Source organism: Stenella coeruleoalba (genome assembly GCF_951394435.1).
Source record: "Stenella coeruleoalba genome assembly, chromosome: 3".
NCBI classification, from domain to species: domain Eukaryota; kingdom Metazoa; phylum Chordata; class Mammalia; order Artiodactyla; family Delphinidae; genus Stenella; species Stenella coeruleoalba.
The window spans coordinates 84,078,508-84,091,471 of record NC_137148.1 but is presented as its reverse complement, the minus strand read 5'-3'; the positions used below and the strand labels follow the sequence as shown (position 1 = coordinate 84,091,471).

The 12,964-nt window shown below is 40.1% G+C and overlaps 1 long non-coding RNA gene across 2 annotated transcripts in view; it reads right to left on the bottom strand.

Annotated features, from left to right (window-relative positions):
- The window catches only part of LOC307184398, a 266,257-nt gene extending 261,288 nt beyond the window's left edge, over nucleotides 1-4,969 (bottom strand). For both annotated transcript variants that reach the window (XR_013827720.1, XR_013827721.1), the window contains exons 1-2: nucleotides 4,538-4,969; nucleotides 3,401-3,506 (exon numbers count right to left, since the gene is read on the bottom strand). This is a non-coding gene — a long non-coding RNA (uncharacterized lncRNA). The remainder of the gene's footprint in view (nucleotides 1-3,400; nucleotides 3,507-4,537) is intronic.
- Between the last annotated feature and the right edge of the window lie 7,995 nt (nucleotides 4,970-12,964).

Genomic DNA, 12,964 nt, shown 5'->3' with positions numbered 1-12,964 from the left:
CATCTAGATCAATCTAACTCTGAAGCCCTGCTTAACTCTGTTAAGCAAGAGCCCTTGGTTCTACTTAAAATCAAGTCTCTGCACTCCTGTGATGTTATCATTATGATGCATTTATGTCTTTTAAAAAAGCATCTTTATAAGTGCCTTTATATTCTTCAAGTTCATCCAAGAAATAAATAAACTTGGTGTGACAGGTGTAGCAATTTTACCAACAGCTAATCTGGAAAATCTCTTTACATGTTAAAATATATAACTGCCATTCCTTATGGCTCACTCCTGTTAACACATCAACACCACTTCCTCTTATAACTTCATGTTCTTTATTTTGCAAAATACCATTTCAATTAAAAATAGTGGCTAGTTGCCAGTTTCAAACAGCCGTAATTGCTTGCCTTGCAAATTGAATACACATAACAAGAATGATTTGAAGAGGAGAAACATAGCCTCCATTAATCTTTATTTTATAAGAATAACTTAGCCCCCACCAAAGTGAAATTCAGTGGCTATCATAGTAAAAAATAAATGCCTTTGAAATTCACCAAATTATATGTTGCATTATTTAATAATCAAATCAAATACATAAATTTTTCTTCATTCCATGTCTGTTTTTCCTATTTAATTTAAAAGTTCTAGATGAATACAGAAGTATTATAGTATGTTATATAATTTTTAAATTATGTACTTTTGTAATAGAGAAAAACAAAGCTGACTCCATATTGGACCTGTTTTTACTTTAACCTTTGTATTTGATTGCTTTTGTTACAAGTTAATCACTAAAGGAATGTTGCCTACAGTTATAGTGTATATAATGGCCCATCTCCAGGAACCCTGCCTCCCATGCCTGAGCATTAAGCTCAAATACCTTTATTTAAGCTCACAGGAAACATCCAGACCAGGCCCATCTATGAATGCCTGCAAGAAGGAAGAAATTAACACATCCTCTCCAGAGTCTGGCTGGACCCAGGAAATATTTGCAACAACTTATCACCTTTTTTACTTTATTTCCTCACCTCCCTCTCTTTGCTCTATGGAAGAAAATAGCATCCAAACCCAGGCAAGACAGTTCCTTGGGACACAAGTCCCTCATCTTCTGGATTTGCTGGCTTTCTGAATAAAGTTGCTATTCCCTACCCCAACACCTTGTCTCTCAATTGACTGGCCTGTCGTGCGGTAAGCAGAATGAGTTTGAACTCAGTAACGTTTTCAGTACCATTTCCCAGATGAAATCAGTGAGTATATACAATCATAGCCAAACTTATGCAATAGAATATTTGCAATTTGGTAGTGAAGCATAGGAATCAGGGAAAACAGCTAGGTTTTGTTAAGATTGTTAAAAAACAAGATATTCGGGACTTGCCTGGTGGTCCAGTGGGTAAGACTCCACGCTCCCAATGCAGGGGGACTGGGTTTGATCCCTGGTTGGGGAACTAGATCCCACATGCATGCCGCAACTAAGAGTCTATATGCCGCAACTAAGAGGAAGTCCACGTGCTGCAACTAAGAAGAAGTCTGCACACCGCAACTAAGACTGGGAGCAACCAAAATAAATAAATATTTTTTAAAAAATATATTTGAGATTGACGATTGAAGGTCTACTCCCCATATTAGGCTTATCTTTGCATCTCAGCAGAAAGCTGAGAACATTAGCGTGCTCTGTAATTATGATATTAGTTAATTATAATTAATGGACAAATGTATGGAGTTACCAGGGGTCAAATCCTCAGCTATACAAGTTGAGAACATCATCAAGGTATTGTTTGCTGTTTCTTTGTTTTAATTTTGTTCTTTTTTTTTTTAGTTTTTCAATTCCTAAATGATATTAAATTTCTTGGGAAATGGAACACATAAGAAATCTTTAAAAAGACCTATTTAAGCTAAATTGATAATTTGTTAATAGCTACTATACATTTGTATATAACACTTCCTCCTGGTGTGTAGGTTCATCATAAAAACCAAATTACATAAGAGAAGCTGTCCATTAATCACAGAATAATAAGAAGAAATTTTGCTATTGCTTGAAAGATAGTTCCATCAGGCTAGTGTTTTATCCTTTATATCTTCAGAGACATATATACCTAGAATATAATCAGTATTGGTCACTGGAAGCCTTAAGACGTCTTCCCCCAGCAGTGCTGGAAAAACATAACATTCTTGGTACTAAGGGCTTCTTTTTCAATATCTCTAAGTAGGCAATAGGATTTTTTCTCATCACAATATTCTTTTAACAATTGCCATATTATAATTATCTAGACATCAGTTTTTACAGTATTAGTTACAATTTCAGTTACGATTTTGGAAACAAGAGGCATACTTACAAATCCTTTCCCAGGATGAAGTACTACAATCTGTCAGTCAGTCATTAATTCAAGAAATATTCTGTAGTGGACATTTGTGATTTCTTCCACAGTAGCAATTCCTGCTTTTCTAATAGCCCTCAGTTTCCATGCTAGGAGCCATATGGTTCCAGAAAACCTTACTACAGTGGTTAAAGCATATGAGCTAGGCTAAGCCAATCAGGTAGCCTATCACTAAGCATATGACCATGTAACCCTTGCCTAACTATTGAGAATCTCTTTTGCTATAGAGTATGTATTATATGGATAAAAGACCTGGAACTCCTGTAGCCATTTTGCTTTCATATAGGAAACTAGTCAGAGGATGGAACAATACATGAAGGAAGGCAGAGTGAAAAGACACAGAAAATTGTAGAAAAGTAAAATGAGACCCTGATATTATAAACCTCTGCATCAAACAGCACCTAAACCTGAACGCTTCTGGGATTACAACTGCTTCACAGCTGTACAACTGTGCAGCCCCTCAAGGTCCCACTCTCAAAAGGGACCCCCCAGATTTGGTTTAATGCTCTTGTGTTGCCTTCTAGAAATTCTTAATAATTTTATCTTAGGACCTGTGTTGCTAAATGAAGTCCTATGAAACAATGGAGTGAGTCTACGAGCAAAGAAGATATACGTAGCAACAACCAGCACATGTGGGGCAGTCCCGAATTCCTGGGACTCTGTGAGTAAAACCCAGTCAGGACCTGGATACAGACTGGTAGAAGCAGCAGCCAGGGCAGCAATGGCTCTGGCCCAGCAGAGAGGAGGTGCTCCTGGTAGGGGCAGTACATGGGGGCTGGCTTGCCTGTCTCTGTACCCATCCCACTGGCATATGCACAAATGTTAACTCTGGGAACTGCCAGAACTGTCGACAGTAAACTACAAGTAAATAAAACAATATTCGTGGACATTGCAATAAAACATATTATGAAATTATTAAAATCTGTCAAAGAGTTTAGAAGCTCTGGTTTTGAAAACCTGCTGCAACCTGCAACATTGCAAAGCAAATATCCACAGGCTTAGGGAAATAGAAATTAAATTTAAAGATAATCATGTCACAGTACCGTTAAGTGTCAGGAGATAAGCTTCCACACGGTGGTTAAGAGACCAAGGCTTTTTTGCATCTTGTGCTCCACCATTTCTCCAAGTCCTCTTCTGAATGGTCTGCAACTACATAAGAGCACAAGGAAAAAAAGAATATGGACGATTCCATGAGAGATTTTAGAGGCCATATCTGGCAGTGCTGCTCATAACTTCTCGAATTTTGCTGATTAGAACTCAGTCATATGGCCCCAACAAAGGCAAGGTAATGGGAAATGTAGGACAAGAGTGTTGCAAGTTATAAGGGGATTCAGATATTGGTCAGCACCACCACTTTTTTTTTTTTTTTTTTTTTTGCGGTACGCGGGCCTCTCACCGCTGTGGCCTCTCCCGTTGCGGAGCACAGGCTCCAGACGCGCAGGCTCAGCGGCCTTGGCTCCCAGCCGCTCCGCGGCACGTGGGATCCTCCCGGACCGGGGCACAAACCCGCGTCCCCTGCATCGGCAGGCGGACTCTCAACCACTGCGCCACCAGGGATGCCCGAGCACCACCACTTTTGACCCATGATGCTTATGCAAAATTAAAGTTCTCCCGTTTGGGGAAGAGTATGGGTTGTGAAGCATTACCATCCCCACATTCAGATCTGGTGACTGTCTCCTATTCCCATGTCTTTATACCTTTTCTTATTCATCCCACTGTAATCTGACTTCTATCTCTACTATTTTGATGAATACCTTTTATCAAAGTCACAAACGACGTTTTCTCTGTTTTTTTTTAAACATGTCTTCTCCCACCCCCTGCCCCTAATTCTCTGGACTCCGGGCTCCTCCCAGCCACTGGCTGGTGTCCATCCAGACAAAAGCCTCCTCCTCTCATTGCGATACTCTCGATGCTCTTGGGGCCTCCCCGACTCTCATCTGCTAGGAAGCCCCCTCAGCCCAAGACCACCGTCCTCTAAACGCCCTCCTGCAAGCGCCCGGATGCTCCTGCCCCCGGGCGCCTCAGCTCCCTGCCAGCATTTCCCCACGCCGACGCCTTTGACTCGGTTTTGGCCCCTCGGTTTTGCCCCAAGACCTCCCCGCCAAAGTGCCCCCCCCCCCACACACGCAGCCTTCGCCCGTCTCCCCTAAACGCCGGCCTCCGGCGCCCAGTCCACTCACCCGGAGAAGCGTCGCGCAGCTGCGGCTGTCCGGCCTCCGGCGGCAGCAACCGGATTGCCGGGCGGAGAACGAGCGCCGCCTGGTGGCCAAAGAAGCCGGGGTCGCGCTGGGGTCACGCGGCCCCGCACCTGTGAGGCGGTGCAGCTGCGCTGTCACAAATGACCTCTTAATTACAATCCTCAAGGTGCAACTTTCAGCGTTTAATTGAAACAATAGTACATTTCAGCTGATTCTCCCAGTTAGATTCAGTTTCACCTTCATCTATGGTATTTTCATCTTGTACTCATCACCGTTATGGAACTTAACACATTGTATTTTAAATATTTTGTATATATATGTCTTATATTGACTCCTAAACCTCAAGGACAATTTCTTTTCAATTGTGTAATTTTGATCCCTATTGCATTGTCTGGAATATATCAGCACCTCAGTAAATACTGGTTCACAAACAAATAGGTGAACCATTAGCCATGTTTTCTGTAAAGTATATACAGGACATCCAGTTAAGGATGTCTGATAGGTTGTTGGTTACATATAAAAGGAATTAATCTAGGAGATACATCTTCCCTAGTTGATAGCCACAAATATCCAGTAGTTGAAATTCACGTATGTGTGTTTGGGGTTTACTTAGCTCCTAGGATTTGTGAGTTAATAATTTTCATCATATTATGAACATTTTTGGTGATAATTTCTACAAATAAATTTTCTATTTTCACTCTCTTTTAGAAACTCCAGTTATATATATAACGGGTCACTTGAAGAGTTGTCCCATAGGTGTATATGTTTTTGTTTTTAGGTCTTTTCCCCCCACCCCCAGGTTTTTTGGGGGGGTTTTTTGGAGAGTTTTTATAGCTTCAAATTTACCAATATTATCTTCTGCCATATCTAATATCATATTCATTCCTTTCAGTGATTTTCTTTCTCAGACATTGTAGTTTTTATTTCTATAAGTTCTGTTTGTGTCTTGTTTATATTTTCCATTTATCTACTCAACACAATCAGTCTCTCTTCCACCTCTTACAATACACGGAATAGAGTTAACATAAGCATTTTAATGTCCCTGTTTTTAAATTCTGACATCTGTATCACTTTTGGGTTGGTTCTGATTTAATGGATTTTCTCCTCTTTACAGGTCATATTCTTCTGCTTCTTAGGATGCCTTACAATTTTTTTTTTTATTATATGCCATACATTGTAAATTTTACCTTGTTGAGTAGTGTATATTTTTGTATTACTATAATTATTCTTGAGCTTTGATCTGGGACACAGTTAACTTATTTGTAAGCTGTTTGATCCTTTCAGTCTTCCTCTTGACTTGTTAAGTGGGACTAAATCAGCATTCACTCTTGGGATAATAATTCCCCACTACTGAGATAAGGCCCTTCTGAGAACTGTACTCAGTGTCACACATATTATGAGGCTGTCAGGTCTAGATGGGGAACAGATACTCTTTCCAGCCCTACGTGAGCTCTAGCTACTGTTTCTTCTAATCCTTTAGGGTGAGTCTTTTTTCCTACCTCAAATAATTCCCTCAAAAAATCTGCCAATCACTACTCTGCTGAAGACTAGAGGAGCTCTGCAAATCTCCTCAGTTCTTTATGTACCTGTCCTTTCTTCTCACCTCTATTTCTTCAACTCAGTGAGTCTGCTGAATTCTTCCTGGTTACCCCCTTTACTGAACTATGACCTGGAAAATCCTTGAAGCACTCAACTGGGCCAATCAATGCTCATTTCATTTACTTCCTCTCTTTCATGGTTCACTGACTTTGATTGCTTGATGTTCAATGTTTAGAAAAACCACTGTTTCATAGGTTTATACATATTTTTAGTTGTTTAGGCAGGAGGATAATTTCCATTCCTCTTACTCCATTTTAGTTAGAGTCAGGAGCCCAAGACTTAGGAGTTTAGATAATTTCACCTAGAAATTGAAGGAAGAAAAGAAAGATAAAGATGATGTCCTGAATTCTTCCATATGGAAACAGAAAAAAATAATGAAAAGCCTGTGAAAGGGACAAAGCAGTAGTGGCCATGGAAGGAAGAAGAAAAATCTTAAAAAGACAAAGGTAAATACCAAATATTTATGGTGGAATCAAGAAGGCAGGGGTAATCAATGATGCCAATCACCTCGGATAAGTTACACTGGATAAGAGAATAAAGTGTCTTTAGGACATCTTTGGAGTCCCCAGTTACAGTATGTTTAGAAATGAAGTGGAGTTAGTGTTTGCTTATAAATGGGATGCGAGCACCTGTGACAGCCAATATAGAACATTCTTTCAAAAACTTTTGTTGTGAACTAGAGATAAAGGAAAATGAAATGGGAAAAATATTTTTTGTCTTTCATATTTCTACAGTGGGGGAAGTTAGCAGTTGTTTATATGTTAGAGGAAAAGAGACAGCAGTAAGATACTGCTGAAGATAAAAAAAGAAGAGACGATTAATGGAGCACATTTCCCAAAGAGAGACCAGGCAAGCCTTCTGTTCACGCACAGAATCAGAATGGAGAGGAGTTAGTAGAGATACATGTATCTTTGTCGTTTCAAGAGTAAGGGAAAATAAACATGTGTAAATGTTCAGTTTCCAGCTTTTCTGTGAAGTAGGAAAGTAGTTTGCTGAGTCTACTTAGATAGACTCAAGTACATGAGGAAAATGACAAAAATGTGAGTGTACATCCAGGGAATGGCTGAAAAAGCTGGGTGTGGCTCTAAACAATAAACGCCAGAGAACAATGAAGGTCCTGCTCAGCTGAAGACTTGTAACTATAAATTTAAACTCAGTCATAGTGTTAGATTTTCTTCCCCTTCCTTATGCCACTTATAAGGCATAGAACCAGAGAAGGATGATTTGAATGGAATCAAAGTTGAAATTTTGCAAGTGGCTGTGATGAAAAAGAAAACAGTAAGATTATGCTGACAGCCCAAGGAGTTGAGAGTGTAAAAGGAAAAAAAGGGCACACAGTAGGGCTTAGAAGCTTCAGGCGGAAAAGGCAAGGGACTGGAAATTGTAATGGGTGTGCAAGAGCAAATGTAGTGAAAGCAAGCTGGTGAGAAACCCAAAGAAACTGGAAGCTGTGTAAGAGTGGAGCAATGGATTTTCACACCTGAAAGAGCTGTCGTGATGACTGGCTGTAGTGATGACAACCCACTAACCTCAGGTGTGGGTTGCTGTTGAAGTGGAATGGAGATGATGCTTTCACTCTGAAAATCAAATGGATATGGGGCTGGATTTATCATGCAAAGAGCCCTTGAGTTTCCCACTATAACTTGAAAGACCTGAATTAATGAGGAATACCTTGAGTTAGCTGCCAAATTCTCAGAAGAATATATGGAAAGTGTTGGCTAGAGTGGGTGGGATATGACAAAACAACGTCCTGAGGGCTTCCCTGGTGGCGCAGTGGTTGAGAGTCCGCCTGCCGATGCAGGGGACACGGGTTCGTGCCCCGGTCCGGGAGGATCCCACATGCCGCGGAGCAGCTGGGCCCGTGAGCCATGGCCGCTGACCCTGCGCGTCCGGAGCCTGTGCTCTGCAACGGGAGAGGCCACAACAGTGAGAGGCCCGTGTACCGCAAAAAAAAAACCGAAAACAAAAACAACGTCCTGAGCACGCAAGGAGGAGGTCTTTGGGTCAAGAGTGGAAGATGCATTCCTATCCTCACTCTCAGTACCAAGTGTGTGGTGGGTGAGAGAATAAGCAGATTTCTCTAAAGAGGAAAGTAATAGAGCACTCTTGAGATCTTTCCGCCTGATTTCACATATCTTATGTGTATTCCTAATTGTTTCAATTTCAAAAAGTGTTCTCTGACTTTGAATTCCAGGGAGCACCTTATTTAATTAAACCACGCAGAGAACCCTAATAGGCTATCTACAGAAACAGGAGGAAAAACATTTAGTCATATTAGTCAATGAAGGCTGTGGGAAAGGCAGTCGGGAAAATCAGTTGCGTAATAAACATAAATCTCCCCATGGGTAGATCCCAAAAGCAGTGTTAGACTGGCTGGGAAGCCAGGTCGTTGTTAGGCCAGCACACAACTCCAAAGAGGGTTTACTCCAAAGAATCCTCATTCAGAGGATATTGCTTGATCTTGCTTCATAAATGGTTTTTTTTTAAAAAAAGATGTTTTTTAAATTGCAATGAAATATCTTCATTCCAACACTTCTTAATGCTTCTGGGAGGCACATCCTAAACACTAGGAATAATCTGCTCAGTTACCCAAGAGTACAGGTTGAGCCCTCTGGACAAGTGCTGTCCTTACCCAGCTTTCAACCAGAGCAGCAGCAGAGGGCTCTGCCCGCACCCAGTCCCAGCACTTGGGGTTTAATGCGAGTTTGGTCGCTGCCTTGAAATTCTTAATAATTTTATCTTTGAATGTGTGATTTGCAAGAACTCATCCTGGAGACTTAGAATCTCTGCCTCTGCTGGACCTATTCTTGGCTTCTCCCTCTTCTCTCCCTCCCAGAGGCTGCCTCTGCCCTCCATCACTAGCCCGGGCCTGATCACCGGTGCCCAGAAGGTAAAGGTCAGTCCTGATGAGACTTGGTGGCGATTATTCCTCTGCAGACGGGCAGTGAGAGCCTCAACACATCCTGCAGGAGACAAGAAGGGGCAAGCCTCTCACCCACCCTGATCTAGGCAGCTTACGCCTCTCAAGGCAGAGGTCACAACGTCCTTTGCGGTTGTCAGTCCTTCTTGGTTTGAGCCTGCTTGACTTCCTTGCTGTTTATGAGATTCAGCGTGTTGGTCTGGTTTCTGGCAGGAGGTAAGGACCCTGCAGCTGGTGGGCCATGTGAGCACACTCAGTCACAGAGACAAGGCCCCCAGGGGCCTGTGAATGTCTGTACTAGCCCTCCAGATAGCCCCACACTCAAAGAGCAGGCCATTACATAGTAAATTTTAAAAATATATAGTTTAGGTTGTGAAAGAGGGGGAAGAACCACAGAAGAAAGGAATTTTATTTTAAGTACCTTTACTAGCACTTGATTTCTGCTGTTTGAAGAAAGGGGTCCTATATTTTCATTTTGCTCTGAGCCTGGAAAATTAGGTGGCTGATCTTCCCCCCAGTTCTCAACAACAGGAGATGACTGTTAGAGGTAAACCCACCCACATGCATTTGGCAGATTCTGCAGAAGGTTCATAAGAACATTCTGGTTTTCTTCCATAGACTAATGCCCCTTCCCTTCCCATGGATATAGTTCTGTGTCTGTCTATGGCGTCATAAGTGCTGGTGACTAGAAATGACATGAGGTGAAATACTTATGAACAGAATGAATTTTCCTAAGTACGCTAACTTCACAGTTTTCATAGTTTATTTCACAGTTTGTTTTAAAATCTTATAGAATTAGTCCCAGGAAAATAATTCTCATAGGCACATAAAATCCGCCTTTCCTTAATCTGAGTTTCAAGCCACCAATATAGCCCAATAAACACCACTGTAAATGAGAAGTTCACTACTTCCTTGAAATCTACTATTGATAAGCTAATGTTAAATAAATGTTTATTTCAGATTCTGAGTTCTGATGCATTTCCTTTAGTGATAAATTCCATCTATGGTAGGAATTATCATTGTTCCTATTTTACATATGAGGAAACTGCCTGAAAAGGGTTATGTAATGTCACCAGCCATGCAGTGGGGTGTAGTTGGGAATTGCATCATGGCTGATATATGGCAAAATAACATACAGATTGGCATGTTGGGCATGTCCTACATTACAGAAAATCCTTGATTTGGGAATAATGCTGGAATTTAAAATTCCCATATGATTTTTAGTTCAGAAATGTGATTTCAAAAATAGAAAAATATTGATCTTTGAAAAAACACTTTAGTTTAAATAAGAAGACTTCTCTTGCCACTGCATTATTAATTAATAGAACATGATTTAGTATACTGGAAAGCTTTTACTACCCTTCTGTTGTAATTGTCCACTAACGTTCAAAGAATTCAGATTTTTATGCAAGACATAACAGGATATTGTGACATAAATTGTATTATAAAGGGATTTTTGCTTACAGTAGACTTAAATAATTGCATTTTAGAGAGCCTTTCCTCTCATACAGTATTCTGTGTTATATTGAGGAAATTTATCAAATGCAAAATATATTTTAAATAATGAATGTCTTTTAAAATATTATATTTGAAATTCATTTATTAAATTTAACTAAAATAAATCTTTTTTTCAAAACTGAAAAAACAAAGCTGGTCTTTTTATTCACAGATTATCAAAAATTATGTTAATTTTTTAATGAATTTAATTTTTCATTGTTGTTTTGGATTTGGGGAATTGTGTGATGGTTTTCTTGATGTTTTCATCAAGAATCCCCAATATTTTATACAGATCATAGACACAACTGTACTGTGTTATCAATAAGTATGAAACAGAAGAAAAACATAAACTTCTCTAGATATGAAGAAAAATAATTCGTATATCTTTGAAAGTGTATTTTGTTTCTAGAATTACTATTGGTTCACACTAAAATGTAGGTTCCCAAGTCAAGAAATGAGAAAAACTTAACAGGTAATTGCTGATGCAGACAGCCCATTTAGAAAAAGAAATATTGTTTAAAGGACTAAAGATAAAATATGTTTTTATTGTAGCTTTTAGCTTACTTCAAGATCTATTGCTTTAAGGTTGAAAAAACACTCCAAAGAGGTCAATAATGATTCCAGATACAGATATTATACTCTACTGATTATGTCCTTTCCTATCCTCCTGTAAAGTGGTTTTCTATTACTGATGTATACCAGAGCAAATGTGTACCTTTCCCTATAAATAATGAAAGCAGGCAATAAGCACAAGAAATATAAGGGGACTGCTGTAAACAGATACTTCTGTTTCATTACCACTGTTTTATTAACAAATTACTGCCATTAAAGAGATTATGAGGTTGCAAAAAGCAATCCAAAATGAAATAGTCCAGGCCTAACTCTCATTGTGTAATGAATTGAAGAGATCTGCCTGCAGTTGGTTTAGTTCCTTATTGTTTCTGTGACTGCACTAGTCTATTTTGTATTTTGAATTGCGAGCGTGCTCTCCCTAGCTGGGCTTTGTGAATCACCTTTTCTAAGGGAGAAGGGTGTTTCCAATTAAGTCAAGATATACACCTCTCATCTCCTAATGTGAAGAGTAGTGTCTTATATATAATATACCTCACATTAGAACAATATACTCAAAAGCCCCATATTTCTTACTGTAGTTATTCTACAAGCCAATAGTTTCTGATAAAATTATAAGCTTTTTAAGCCATCATGACTCCAAAACTTACTGTTAGCATATTTTTTATCTTAAACCAGTACTTCACTTTTGAATACTGAAACTTTAACCTTGTAAATTTCTGGGGAGATCCTTAAAGTGTCCTGTTTTGAACTTTTTTAAGTGAAGGAAACCAAATGTGGAAAATGGCTCTTGTGTTTCAGAGCCTATAGTTATTTGGGATTATTCAGGTATATACAATCTTTTCTTTAAGAAGGTGAAAAGAGATGTTACTCATATCTGTTTCATTTTTGGAGCTTGAAAAAACAAAATGGTGGCAACATTCTGCCAATTCCAACATTGATTTTGAAATGTGCCTGGTGGTTGGAAACCAGAAGTCTGATCATCACAGTTGCTAAACAAAACTAGTGCTGCAAGATAATGACACATCACTATCCTCAAGCATGGAGACTCAGAAAATAAGGTGAATTAAATCGAATTGGTTTCCTATGTAATAAGTGCTAGATACAAAATTGAATAAATTTTCATTTTATGAAACTCATTTGAGGTTAAAACATCCTCTGTCCCTCAAAATTTCCCACATTTGCACACTAATGTCTTTAAACTTTCTTTATATCATATACTTAATATGAACAAGTTTCTACCAGTCAGTCACATTTTACATGTGAACTTAAAAAACATAATTGAGGAGGAAGACCTTCAAGATGGCGGAGGACTAAGACATGGAGATCACCTTCCTCCCCACAGATACATCAGAAATACACCTACATGTGGAACAACTCCTACAGAACAACTACTGAACACTGGCAGAAGACCTCAGACGTCCCAAAAGGCAAGAAACTCCCCACGTACCTGGGTAGGGCAAAAGAAAAAAGAAAAAACAGACAAAAGAATAGGGATGGGACCCGCACCAGTGGGAGGGAGCTGTGAAGGAGGAAACGTTTCCACACACTAGGAAGCCCCTTCATGGGTGGAGACTGCGGGCGGTGGAGGCGGGGAGCTTCGGTGCCATGGAGGAGAGCGTAGCAACAGGGGTGCGGAGGGCAAAGCGGAGAGATTCCTGCACAGAGGATCGGTGCCAACCAGCACTCACCAGCCCCAGAGGCTTGTCTGCTCACCCGCCAGGGCGGGTGGGGGCTGGGAGCTGAGGCTTGGGCTTCTGAGGTCAGATCCCGGGGAGAGGACTGGGGTTGGCTGCATGAAGAGAGCCTGAAGGGGGCTAGTG